We start from the raw sequence: 15,118 nt of genomic DNA on the forward strand, positions 1-15,118 counted from the left end.
GTGGCCAAGTAAACTTGTCTGACCCTTACAGTTTCAAGAGGCCTCACAACACTTCTAGCTTTTTATAGTAAGCAAACTAATTCTACAATTGTTTTCTAAAGGATGGATAAAATACTCCATCACTACATCTCTCAAATTTCATTAATTATTTTCTCACTCAGACACAACAACTGCCAAAACTCTTTGTAGGTACAGGCCAATTTGCACATGCTTACATACTGTTTTCAAAACTGTTCAACTTATGTTCAAAACAATAACATAATACAAAACTGAATAAGACAGAAGTATGCTGAATTTCTACAGTAATATTGTAATGAAATATATGCTGAATCTAAAAAATGAAATACTATCAAATCAATTAGATGAAACTGAACACCTACACAAGCATTTGTTTTTCAATTTCATTATCATCCATTCAAAGAGGAAAACTTCAGAATAATTTTGTACTGTTATGTAAACATGGTTCATGTGACAAACTGCAGTGAATTATAAACAATAGACAGTGTTATTCTTGTTTTGTTAAGAAATTTTACAAAAAAAAACATTGTATAATGATACCTAATGTCAGTGTTTATCCCTTTGACGCGTACGATCACACCGGTGTGATCAGTCTTGGCTGGCCCCAGAAGCGTACGATCACACCGGTGTGATCAGTCTTGGCTGGCCCCAGAAGCGTACGATCACACCGGTGTGATTAGAACGTTCAGTGCATTACGTGATCAACTGCCAAATTCAAATGTGCGTGCGCGCTTTAACTGGCGCTAGACACACGCAGCGCTTTTCATATATCACATATATGCAGTGTTTTCAACCAAATAATGTTCATTTCAGGTTTCAGACATTTAAATACACATGAGTACTAACAAAACAATATATTTAGAGTTTGTAAAATACACAATGATGTCCATAGAAGCGGAAATAACAACCCTTTGCATTATAACTTGACAACACGTTTAATTCATATCAGATACACATTGTGAAAGTAACTTAAAAAACTTACTCTATTCTTCCCCAGTTCACCGGCACACTTACTTTCATGTATTTCGGGAGAAGTGGATAAATTCACGGGTTGTAAATCCAGATCCGATTCTCTGCGCGGTGCAAACTAACATGGCGGCGCCCATCGCTCATATGGCTCAACTATCGCGATCGTTATAAAGGTGTTTAAACAGCAAAACACATCCACTTGCACATATTTGGCAATCGGAATATTAGATATTTCATGCTATAATTAACAAATTTGTGAATATTTTGAATAAAAAAGGAAAAATTAAATGAAAGCAGATCATCATTCATACAGTGCTGCGGTGTGCCACGTAACAAGCAATGACGCGTCACCATGGAAACCATAAAGTGACACGTTCCAAATAACGGTCGCCTTAAAAAACTCACGCTGGGGGGTCAGCCAGAATATTTGAAACTTACGTGCGAAAGGGTTAAAGGTCAGTGTTTTATGACTGACAAAGTGTGTTTGCTGGGTGAAAACCTTTGCTAGTGTTCTGGAAGAATGAGTTGATTTGAGACATGAATGAAGTGTTTCGGTAGATTTAGTGCATTTTGAATGTGAAATTACAGTTTTGTTTTCAATTACTAACATACTTTTGTCCATTCTGTCACATTTTCAAAACTATAAACACATTTAGTTGTGGCCATACCATTGATACAATTCATGTCGTTTTCACACAAAATGCAGTCAACTAACACATTTCTTAAATGCTTAAATTTTCTTTTCATGTAAGCTTACCCCATACCAAAATCATGAATCTTTCTCATCTTATTTGCAAATGCTTAAACACAGCAAGTCAGAAATGAAGACCCAATGTTCCAATCATTAAATATAGGATAAAACCTATACTTTTGCAACAACAGCAGCTCAAAAGTATTGACAAAATATATAAAACAAATACTGAAACTATTGATAAGCATTTTTAATTAGCAGATCACTGAAACATTGAGAAATAGCAGATTCCAATATCAGTAAAATAGGACTCTTTGAATCGGATTTGTTCAGTGTGGATTAGTTTTTTTCAATTGCTAACATACTTTTGTCCAATCTGTAGTCACATTTTCAAAACTCTAAACACATTTAGCAGAACATCTGTCTGTTGTGGCCATACTATTAATACAATTCATGTCGTTTTCATACAAAATGCAGTCAATTAACACTTTTCTAAAATGCTTGAATTTTCTTTTCATATAAGCATACCTCGTACCAAAATCATGGCTCTTTCTCATCTTATTTGCAAATGCTTAAACACAGCAAGTCAGAAATGAAGACCTAATGTTCCAATCATTAAATATAGGATAAAACCTATACTTCTGCAACAACAGCAGCTCATAAGTATTGAAAATATACATATAACACATACTGAAACAATTGATAAGTATTTTTAATTAGCAGATCACTTAAATATTTGGCAGATTCCAGTCTCAGTAAAATAGGACTCTTTGAATTGGATTTGTTCAGTGTGTATGAAGAACAACACAGAGGAGCAGAGAGAAAATAATATCTGGGTGAGGGAGAGGAATTGATGAAGGAGGAGAGGAGAAGTTTGATCAGGACAAGTGAGAAGTAGAGGTAGAGGAGAGGAGGAAGAATGTGTGCTGGATTGTGCATCTCTATGGTTTTCCCCCTTACACATGATGAACCTAGGAAAGCTTATTTCTGCCATAAATAGAAAATAAAAAAAGTTAATTGTGACTTTTTATCACAATTCTGAGAATAATAAAAGTCATAATTGTGAGACATAAACTCAGGATTGCAAAATAAAAAATATTTTTGATAAAAAGTCACAATTACCTTTTATGCTTTTTTATTCTGTGGTGGAAAAAAAGCTTCCATAATAACCAAAGACCACGTATGTTGGATTTGTTGTTGATCAATGGCAGCAATTTCATGTTTTCATTTCAGTAAAAGCTTTATACTACAATGATTCCACAACCATTGTTTCATATTTACACAATATGTTGTCTGCACAGGGCACTAGCCTCCAAGTGGACACCATCCCACCCTCATGAGTGCACCATCAACACCACACACCCACCCCCAGAAAGAGATTTCAACCAACAGGGACACTATAGTTCTGCATAAGGGACTCAATTGACCAGTAGTTGCCCTGAGCAATTCTGTTACTTTCTTCTTCTTCTTCTTCTCTTTTTCTACTGCACATTCAATAAAAAAAAGACTCTCTTCTGTTGCCAAGAATGCACACATTCAACACTCAACCAAACATGTAGAACGGCTTACATGCATTATACTTTTACTGCAGTAAAAGGAAACTGAATTTTAAAAACTATGAATTTCATATTTTCTGCAGGTAGAACTGAAACATGACAGTAATGCAGTTTTCATAATGCCATCAACTGTTAGTATTTTGACAGTCATTGAACTTTGATTGACAATATGTTCATGTTGGATAGAAAACTAGTGCTAGTGTTTGACAGAACGACTCGATTTTGAATCAGGTTTGCTGTGTTTTCATAGAGTTAGTATGTGTAGAAAAAGGTTTTTAGCATTTTGAAATGTAGAGTTTGTGTTTATATAACAAAATATGATTCTGAGCAGAAAATTAACTATTTGGCTAATTGTGTGATGTAGGTGCGTTGCTGTGTTAAGAGATTAGAAAAAGTACTTTAAGTATTGGTAAACGCTTGTTAGCAATTGAAAAAAACTGTAACTATTTGGCTAACTGTGTTTAAGAGAAAGGACCGCAGGTGCTTAGGAGGATATAGTTCTCGCCTTGGAGCGTCTGTCAGAACGCAGGACAGGAGGCAGGACTCAGTTTGAACAGTTTACTGAACTTTCTTCAGCAGCACAGACATACATTAGACAGTAACGTTGCCACACTTTACAATATAGGTGCAAATTCGGATGCAGTAGTTGGCACTCAGCTTATGTTTATGGAGATGGTAGGTTTAAATCATAATCATAAGCATGTTGGTTGTGTGTGTGGCTGCAAATAAACAAAACAGTAATCAATGTTACATAAAGCATAATTATTGATGTTGACTAGCTTAACATCAGGTCTAGCACAATACAACAGCTTAACCAGGCTAATCATAGCTTATAAGTCAAAATTTCTTCACTTATTAATTTGTACAGAACAAATAATAATGTATGGGTTTCAATAATACGAGAGTTACACTTCAGTCTCTAACAAACAACGTGCATAAACATTTTACAATGACGTTCATCCTACACTAACGATATGGCATGACTCATCAATTCTATCGAGTGGATGTATGACCCAAATACTCGATTATTTCTAGATATTCACATATATAATAAATCTTAAGCAAGTAATGAAAAAACAGAAACTCACTTTTCTCAAATGGACGCACACAGTTATTAATAATTAACCTTCCACTGCATCGCGACTTCAGAACGGTCCTCCTGTGGCGCAGCTGTTATTGTCATGCGTATTTCACATGCGCAATCACTTTCAGCACATCTACTAATGGCCACTAGATGGCGCTTTTGCGCTACCTTTATAACAGCCGCCCCCACATTTGCAGTGTAAATGTGCTCCAATTGAATTTTAATCATCATTAGGCAATTCAGGCAGCTTAATTAACTTTACCACAGGTCTGGTAAAACTCTTATCGACTTTCACCTCAGCTACTCTTACATGTCCATCAGCACTAGGAAACACCCTCACCACTTTGCCAACTAACCACAGAGCCCTTGGCAATTGGGGATCAACCATCATCACAACAGACCCCTCTGTAAGGTCTGCAGTACTTCCTTGCCATTTCTGCCTCAGCTGCAGACCAGGTAAGTAGTAACTTATAAACTTGGCCCAGAAGTGATCCACCAGTATCTGACTTTGTCTCCACCGTCTGCGGCTTAGGCGTTCAGAATCTTGGTAGACAACTTGCGGCAACGAACTACTGGGCCGCCCCATCAGAAGATGATTTGGTGTTATTGGGTCAACATCTGAGATGTTGGATGACACATACCCCAACGGTTTAGAATTCAAGATCGCTTCCACCTCAATTAAAACTGTTCTGAGTACTTCCTCGGGAACGCTCTGTGCTCCAATTGTGGTGCTAAGTGCTGCTTTCACAGAGCGAATCTCTCGCTCCCACACTCCTCCAAAGTGTGGAGCTGTTGGAGGATTGAAGTGAAAGTTGATCTGATGTTTCGCCAGTAAACCTTGCAGGTTAGGACTCATAACAGAGAAAGCCTCTCTCAACTCTTTCTCTCCTCCTCTGAAATTTGTCCCTTGATCTGAGTAAAGCTCAGCAGGGGTACCACGGCGTGCTGTAAACCTCCGTACAGCCATCAAGAAGGCATCTGTATCAATGGAGGTAAGTACGTCCAGATGCACTGCTCGAGTGGTAAGGCATTTAAATATAATACCCCACCGTTTTTCTGTACGCCTGCCAATCTTCACCTGGAATGGCCCAAAGCAGTCCATCCCAGTGGAATAAAATGCTGGCTTGAACAAACGGAGTCGAGCAGGAGGCAAGTCAGCCATCTTTGGTACAACAGGTTTAGATCTCAACTTTCGGCACTCCAGACAGGCATATTGATGCTTCCGAACAGCCTCGCGCCCTCTCAATATCCAGTAAGACCGCCGAAGTTCAGCGAAGACACGCTCTGGTCCAGGGTGGCATAATCTCTGGTCACAATCCTGGATTAACAGTTTGGTGATGTAGTGGCTCGGATCTAGCACAATAGGGTGTTTGAAGTTTGGATCCAAATCCTCCGCTCTTCGAAGGCGGCCGCCAACTCGGATGATTTCATCTGTTGCATCAAACTCAGGAGCCAGAACAAGAAGGCGACTACTGGAAGGGACTGATTTGTTTGCCTTGAGAAGGTGGTATTCTTCCGGGAAACTTTCCAGCTGGGACTGTTTAATGAGGAAAGAGACTACCTGCTGATAATCTCTGGCAGTAGGTGAAGCATCTTGCTTTGCTTCATCATGCTGAAGTGTGCGTGCTGTGGCCTCCACTAGTTCACTCCATGTAGCATACTGGCTTAAATCAGGGACAGACTTATCAGAGCTGGTTGAGATGAAATGACAAAACAAGGACCGTCGCAGCTCTGTAGGGTCTTCTTCATATGTCCAAGTGGGAGCTTCAGGCCACTCATGAGGTGGTTGCAACAGAAAGGATGGGCCTTGACACCACCTATTTGGTTGTGCTAGTTCCACCAAGGATCTGCCCCTGGTCAGGTCATCTGCTGGATTAAGGGTGGAGCTCACATACCTCCATGACTGCTGATCTGTAAGCTCTTGGATTTCAGCAATCCTGGTTCCCACAAAGACCTTGAATCGACATGAGTCTGACCGGAGCCATGTTAGGACAGTGGTCGAGTCAGACCACAGGATTGTACTCTTAATGGGTAAGGTGAGCTCACTAACTATCAGCTTTGCAAGTTGAGCTCCAGTGACTGCTGCACATAGCTCCAGTCTTGGCATGGATTGTTGTCTTTTTGGTGCGACTCGAGATCTGGCCAGCAGGAAAGCCAAGTGAACTCCACCATCGGCATCTTCAGAGCGTAGGTAGGCCACTGATCCATATGCTCTGTCAGATGCATCACAGAACACATGGACCTCTCTTGTCACATCTGGCTGGTCCATTGTTGTGGGAACATAGCAGCGAGGAAAGGTAATGCGTGATAATTCAGGCAGTTCTGCTACCCATGCATTCCAGGCTTGCAGCAGCTCCTCAGGTAGTAATGGGTCATCCCACTCCCTTTGTTTATCCCAGAGTCGCTGTACAATCACCTTGGCTCGAGTTGTATACGGCAATATTAGCCCCAAAGGGTCATACTGTCTGGCCAAAGTACGGTACACAGTACGCATTGTTGTTGGGCCATAGTCATCCAGTCGATGCTTATAGCCGATGGTATCTGAAGGGCAGTGCCATCTTAGTCCCAATGTAGACTCTTGAATATCAGCAGAGTTTTGGTTGAGCCACAGTTCAGCATTATCTGAGCGAGCTTCTTGAGGAAGATGGCTGAGGATTTCGGGGGCATTACTAGCCCACTGGCGGATCTCAAAGCCCCCTGATGCCAACAGGGCTCGTAATTTGTCAAGTAATTCTTTGGCTTCAGCATTTGATGGTAGACTCTGTAGACAGTTGTCTACATAGAAACACCTGTCTACTGAATTCCTGACATCTTCTCCCTCATTGCTGTGATCGTGCACATGTTTTTGGAGGGCAAAGGTGGCACAACAAGGAGAACATGTGGTGCCAAATGGCAGGACCTGCCACTCATACACCACAGGAGGCACATCACGGCAGAGGTTTCGCCACACAAACCGAAGAAGGGACTTGTCCTCAGGTAGGAGGCAGACCTGGTGGAACATGGCCTTTATATCTCCGCTTATTGCGATGGCATGCTCGCGAAAACGAAGCAGAACCCCCAGGAGTGACGGGCCAAGGGTTGGCCCAGGAAGAATAGATTCGTTGAGGTTGCGGCCCTGGAATTGGTAAGAACAATTGAATACTAGGCGGTTCTTCCCATTATGATGTACTAGATGATGGGGAATGAACCATGATTCCTCACTCTGTGCAACCTCTTCCTCGGTCAGCTTGCGTACTGAGCCTGCCAGTTCAAGTTTGCTCATTTCTGTGATGTATGCTGATGCTTTGTCTTCATCTTTAGCGAGTCGTTTCTCCGTACCTCGAAGACTCGGCATGACAGCATCTTTGGTTGCGTGGAAAGGGGAAGTATTTCTCTTCCTTAGCAAAGGGGTTGCATAGTGCTGGACCTTGTTGTGCTCAACACGGATGGTTTTACTTTCCAGCAGTGAGAGTGCCTCTTGATCCTCTCGTGATCGAGTTACCTGTTTCTCTGATTTGAATGGCAGCGTGTCCACCTGCCACAACTTCTCCACATTTCTCAGAAGTTCAGCTGTTTCAGGGTTTACTGATGTCAGGTAACAGTTCTGAGATCTAGGATGGTGTGGTAGACCTCTGGCTGGGCCTTGTAGTGTCCACCCTAATCTGGTCCGTATAGCGGCAGGTCCTCCTGGTGGTCCCAGACGCACTGGTTCTGTTGGAGTGATCAAATGAGGTTGATCGGCTCCAATGAGAAGGAGAGGAGATACTCGATCGAATGGCTCAAGTGGCAAGCCTCTGAGGTGCCGGTACCTTTTCTGTAAGGTGGCTAGTGGGTAGGAATGATCAGCCAGTCCCAAATTCTGAGCAGTGAATGCTCCACTAATGTGGTAATTCCGTTTAGGCTGTGAGGCAGAGGAAACACTGAAAGAGACAGAGGCTCCTTGAAGTACTTGGGTTTCTTGCCTGATTGTTCTCAATGCCAGTTCCTCAGGAATTCCACGCAGGCCAAGCTTATCTGCTGCTTCACATAGAAGAATAGTCCTCTCAGAGCCGTCGTCGAGGACAGCATAAGTCTCCAGAGCTCGTTCACGATACTGTAGACGAACTTTCACCACTTTCAGCAATACCCGGCTGCAGTCTGTTGGACGATTCAAGTAAGCAGTGCTAACTGCAGAGCTCAACATGCATATGCCCTCTTTACCTGCCTTGGAATTGACTTCATGCAGTATCTCAAGGTGTTTGTTTTGACAAATGCTGCATGGTTTCTTAAGAGTGCAATCTGTAACAGCATGAGATCTACCACATTTTATGCACCTCTTGTTCTCAGTAATCCATGTACGGATCTGCTCAGTAGTGAAAGTCTGGAAAGTAGCGCACTGACTTAAGAAATGTTCAGAGCTTTCACAATATGGACAATAAGGTAGCACTTTACCTCTTTTCCTGCTTGAGGTGGATGTCTTAGTTCCTGGATCTGGGCCCTTTATCTGTGAGGCAGCTTTGGCACCATGGAGGACCGTGGCTGGTCTGGTGAGGCGGGCTGGCTTGGTTCGGCATTCAAGATTTCTTTTGGTGAGTGGTTCGGTATGGCCCTGACACCATGATTCGTACTGGAGCCACTTAGAGAATTCAGGTAATGTATAAACAGAATCGGACTGATAATACAGGTGTCGGCGGAAGTCTGCACGCAACTCTGAAGGTAGTTTGCCAAGCAGTCTGGCAACATGAGAACCACATTTCAACTCCACTTTTCCCTCTACACCAAGAGTTTCCAGCATCCCCACAAGAGCTCTGATCTGTAATGCAAACCTCTGAAATGCCTCATAATCCCCTCGCTTGATATCAGGAGCATCCATGACTTGGGCAATTCTTTTGAGGGCTAACTGATGCGGTTGACCAAACCTCTCGTTTAAGGCTGTCATTGTGTCAGAGTATGGGGTGGCAGAGTTCAGATAAGAGTCAGCAATAAGGGAGGCTTCCTCTAATTTGAGATGGTCAACCAATATCTGGTACTTAAAGAGCTCGGTGGCATCAGCTGGCAGTAGATTCTCCAATGACATCTTCAACCTGGCGAATTCTGCAGGATCTCGATGAATCAGCATGGGGATTCGTGGCTTAGGGCCTAGATAGACTTTCTCCTGTGCTGGTAGCGAGGTGGGAAAGGTGTCATAAGGCGATGGCTGTGGCTGGCTGTATGCCATTTCTGACTGAGTAATCCATGGTTCAGTCTGGTGAACTGATCGTGGAACATACATGGATTGTTTCTGAGCTGGTGGGGAAACATTCAGCCAGGGTGTAGAATAAGGCCTTGGATATGGAGCTTGAGTTGGAGGGCATGCAAGGTAAGGATATAATGAACTGCTCTGACCCTGTGTATCTTGTGGCATGAGGTTAGTTCTGATATCCTCTTGGTCAGGTCTGAGTGAAGGATGCTGGAATGAGTTTACACAGACTGGAACATAATGTGCATAGTAGGGCTGTGCTACTGCTCTCTTCACAGGTAGTTCCACTGGGTTTGAATAACTAATAGAAGTAGCATAACTGACTGGGAATTCATGCTCTTCCCTAGCTCTGTATGGTACATCATCATCACATACAGGAGGTGGTGGTTCAGGCCATGACTCGTCCTCCTGAGGAGGTGGATTTACTTCCAATGTTGTTCTGAGTCTCTGTGGTGTTAGGTGGGTCTGAATGGGACTCACCTGAGGACACAGCTGATACTTGGGACCGGAGTGATGAGACTTGGGATGAGGCTGAGAAGGAGGCTGGTGAGGATGATAAGTGAGCAAGGTTTGAAAGGGGCTGCCTGGTTGCAGGCGAAGAAACTCTGTCATCTCTCAGTAATGGGCGTGTATCTGCATGTGGGATTTCCTCCCCACAGCATTTGGATAATACATGCCGGCGCACTCTATCTCGTAGACTCCGTATGAGCTGGGTGTCCTGGCCAAGCTGAGCTTGAATGTCCTCTAATTCAGCATAAAAGGTTCCCCACTCATCTCTTGCCGAATACTGACTTCCAGGTCTGGCCGATGCTGAACCAGCTGAAGACATCTTCCTAGCAGTTCCATCACTCTCTGCACTGCACTCCTCTTCACGTCTAAATGTAGTCTGTGCTGCAATATCTGCTGTATAAGAGGAAGCCAGTTCTCTGTGGCCGGTTACATTCACTTGGTAGTCTGACAAATAGGCTGGCAGTCGGACTTGACGTTTTGGCCGCACAGATTCTGGAAGGACTTCACTCTTGTCTTTAGAAGTAGCCATCTTTAACCAAGGTAAGCACTGAGCTCCGGCTCGAAGGACCAAATTGTTTAAGAGAAAGGACCGCAGGTGCTTAGGAGGATATAGTTCTCGCCTTGGAGCGTCTGTCAGAACGCAGGACAGGAGGCAGGACTCAGTTTGAACAGTTTACTGAACTTTCTTCAGCAGCACAGACATACATTAGACAGTAACGTTGCCACACTTTACAATATAGGTGCAAATTCGGATGCAGTAGTTGGCACTCAGCTTATGTTTATGGAGATGGTAGGTTTAAATCATAATCATAAGCATGTTGGTTGTGTGTGTGGCTGCAAATAAACAAAACAGTAATCAATGTTACATAAAGCATAATTATTGATGTTGACTAGCTTAACATCAGGTCTAGCACAATACAACAGCTTAACCAGGCTAATCATAGCTTATAAGTCAAAATTTCTTCACTTATTAATTTGTACAGAACAAATAATAATGTATGGGTTTCAATAATACGAGAGTTACACTTCAGTCTCTAACAAACAACGTGCATAAACATTTTACAATGACGTTCATCCTACACTAACGATATGGCATGACTCATCAATTCTATCGAGTGGATGTATGACCCAAATACTCGATTATTTCTAGATATTCACATATATAATAAATCTTAAGCAAGTAATGAAAAAACAGAAACTCACTTTTCTCAAATGGACGCACACAGTTATTAATAATTAACCTTCCACTGCATCGCGACTTCAGAACGGTCCTCCTGTGGCGCAGCTGTTATTGTCATGCGTATTTCACATGCGCAATCACTTTCAGCACATCTACTAATGGCCACTAGATGGCGCTTTTGCGCTACCTTTATAACAAACTGTGTGATGTTTGTGTGTTGCTGTGTTAAGAGTTTAGAAAAAGTACTTTAAGTATTGGTAAATGCTTGTTAGCAATTGAAAAAAAAAAACTGTAAATAGACTTCAGTACCCAAACTGCTCAGTTTTCAACACCTCTCATGGTTACATATCTACTGTGTTAAACATTGAAAAGGTAATATTGGATATGGGAAAATTAGTGCATGTAGGTGAGGGAGCTTTGGAAGTTTTGGAAAATCTGTTTGAATTTTACTTTCATTCTAAAGACTTCCTCAAAGATCTTTCATTAATTGGAGTATGTGTCTTACAGCGCTAAAGATGAACACTGGGTCATGGAGGAACTTCGCGGCCCTCTGCATCTACGTAAGTCGCCAGACTCTTTGTCTCATCAGTCGCACCTCAGTAGCAACTGGTGTTCTTTGGAGATGCAGCTGGCCACCTACAGGCTCCAGGTAGAACACAGGATAAGAAATAAAATTTTGTGACAATTGTGAGGGAAATACACAGTTTATTCCCATAAACTGTGTAGTCTTCTGTTCTCCCTCCCATCTGCACCATGTGAATTGTGAACGCAGGCAGGTCAGTGTGTTACAGGGCGCTCCGTGTCTCCGTCCAGTTTAGGCTAGTAACTAATAGGCCTAATGTTATATAGTTTATAGGGGTGTGACGAGATTTCTCGTCGAGGTGAAAAGTAGTCTCGTGATCAGTGCCGGCCCTAGCCTTTTTGGCGCCTTAAGGCGAGCATACACTATGCGATATCTGTGCGATTTCAGCAAGGTTACGAACTCACACTGTACGAGTAGATCGCGTGCGATGTAAAGCCAAAACGCACAATTTATGTGCTCACACTATGCGGTCCGATGGTCGAGACGTGACTCGACTGCTCACACTATGCATTTGAAATATGCACGATAAACCCACGTACTGGGATGCGCCGATTGACAATGTGTTTCTAGAGATATCGTCAAAAGCATCAGCAATGGATATCAAGAGGATTTAGCATTTCCAATTTATATATTAAATAATAATAATAATAATTAGACTATTATTATTAGTGGTAGTAGTATAGGGTAGGCCTATTTATTATTAAATTGATACTACAATTCATTTGGCCCACAATATTTCATAGCGCATCACCGCATAACCGACGCGCTGCAAGGATAATAAAATATTTGATAGCTTTACTCCTCACTGAAAATTATTTAAAGACATTTATACAATGAATTAAAGACATATAATTAAAATTATTAACAGTAGCCTATGTGTCCGAAGTCTGCAATTGTAACGATCACCGTCTGTTCCTGTCACTCCCCGGACTACACTTCCCACAATTCTCCCTGTCAGTCACATGTTTACTCCACACCAATCACCTGTCGCCACATACAGCCATGCACACACTCCTCACTAATCACCACACCCAGCTGCAGCTTGTTACCTGGATTATAAAAGGACTGTCACTCACACCATCTAATCGCGAAGTCTTGTTTACCCTGTGTGACATTTCCGAGCGTTTCCCTGTGTTTATTGCCTGCCTGTTTATTGTTACCGATCCTGTCTGTTTCCTGTTTATTGACCCGTTGCTGCCTGTCCTGACCCTTGCTTTGTATACCGACCTGTGAGTGATATCTGCCTGTCCTGATCATTGCCTGTTCCTTGACCACGATTCTGCCTGTTCCTTGCTGTTCCTGTTCGCTCCTGATTGACCCTGCCTGTACGACCACTCTCACCTTAATAAAAGCTGCAAATGGATCTTGCCATGAGTCCGCATTCATTACAGCAATAATCAGTCAATGAAAAGCAGCTTCACTTTAAAAACATCTTGTTTAATACGATATAATTCTCTTCTCATTTTTTCACCCACTACATACAGTTTATGGGCCACAAGAGAAATATTAAGAAAATAAATTAAGACATATAGCCTACAATGGCGCACCCAGAAAATTTTAATAGGGGTGGCCAGACTAGGCCACAGCAATTCTTGGGGTGGCAAAAAAAATAAATAAATAAATAAATAAATAAATAAATATTATATATATATATATATATATATATATATATATATATATATATATATATATATGGCCTACATGCAAAATCAATTGGTAGTTATTAATAGAATAATGAGGACACAAACCTTTACATTCAGTCGCGTTCGGTCCCATTTATTTGCATACATATACCTACACCGTTTTAGTCCAAAAGTGTGCACATTTGTAGAAATACACATTTACCTCAGATTGCATTATGGTTTCATAATTACCGAGGTCATAAAATATAATTTGCTGCTAGGGGGGTTCGGGAGCATGCTCCATTCTTGAGTGCGCGCCGCGAGCACAGAATAACAGCTGATTGGACCTGTTCGTTTTTCTGAATTTTACTGACATAGTCTGACATCATCTCATCTGACCGCAGTTCACTGTTGTTCAACTGAAGCTCTCTCGTCATCACTTGTAGCCTATCTTTTCCAATTTTCATTGATTCAACTTATTCATTCAAAAAGCTGATTCATTCAGTAAAGAAACAGCTCCATTTGTTGCTCAGGGACGCAATACAATGCTCTGGATTTGATCTGAACTATATTCGTTGGCAAAATTGTGCAGAAACAGGCAATGATGTCTAAAATGTAAACATGAATACAATTTATATAACATGCACTCTAATGCGCACCGACACTAGTCTAATCTACAAGACAACATCACATACAGGGATGTCAGATCGATTGTGCATTGTTAAAACAACAATTATGATAAAATCGTAGACTAAATATATCACACACCCCTAACCTACCCTAATAAATAACATTTGAAATTCAGGTCTGTAGACATTACTATTTAGACTCTTGGTGGCAGTGAAACAGTTACTCTGGTGGCGTCAGTCAATCTATTTTTTTTGGTGGCATTTTATTTTCTTTCACTTCATGAACTTGTGAATTTACATTATGCATTTAAATTAATAGTACCCAATGCAAAATCATACTGGGGTCTTATGCAGGGGTGGCCGCCCTTTGGGGGCGCCCTAGCCTACCGTTATCAGGTTAAGTAGGATTTATCTCTCGTTGTCTCTGAGAGAATATACACCGAAAGCTCGTCGGTTTTACTTTTATTTTTTTGTAAAGGCTGGTGAATAATTGACAGGGGTCAGGGGATTGAGACGTCTTCATCGGCATAACTCTCGCGCAAAGTTTGCACATTGCTTGTGTAATATAAAGTAGACCCTGTCTCGCCTTCCTGGTTTAAAATGGAAAAAAAAAATCCTATATTGCAACGTGACATGTTTCTTCACCAAATCATCACCAATTGCCAAATGATGGACAACAGTTCACATTTCCGCATTTAATAAAATTAAGTAAATATTAACTAGCCTACATAAGTAAATAGAAAGTGAAAAGCGAAACATGTAATTTAATGATCAAGTAAATTAATACAAGAGTCACCGGTTATGTAGCTACGCCCACATAGCAAATGTTTTCTGGCCCAGCTCCGGGCCAGACGATCATGTTTCCCTCGGCCCAAGTACCGCAAAGAATGACGGCCCTGATCACCCTTAACTGGTCCTGAACTGTGCCAATACAGGTTTTATTATTGGTACCAATTCTCAGCCATATGTTAACCATATCACCACCACCCTTTAACCAGAAACCCCAAAAATGAGCCATAACCCAGCCTAATCTTACCCAAACCATGTGAAATGAGTCACAAGAAAATTCAATTCTCAAA

This window comes from Chanodichthys erythropterus, chromosome 14, assembly GCF_024489055.1.
Source record: "Chanodichthys erythropterus isolate Z2021 chromosome 14, ASM2448905v1, whole genome shotgun sequence".
Lineage (NCBI taxonomy): Eukaryota > Metazoa > Chordata > Actinopteri > Cypriniformes > Xenocyprididae > Chanodichthys > Chanodichthys erythropterus.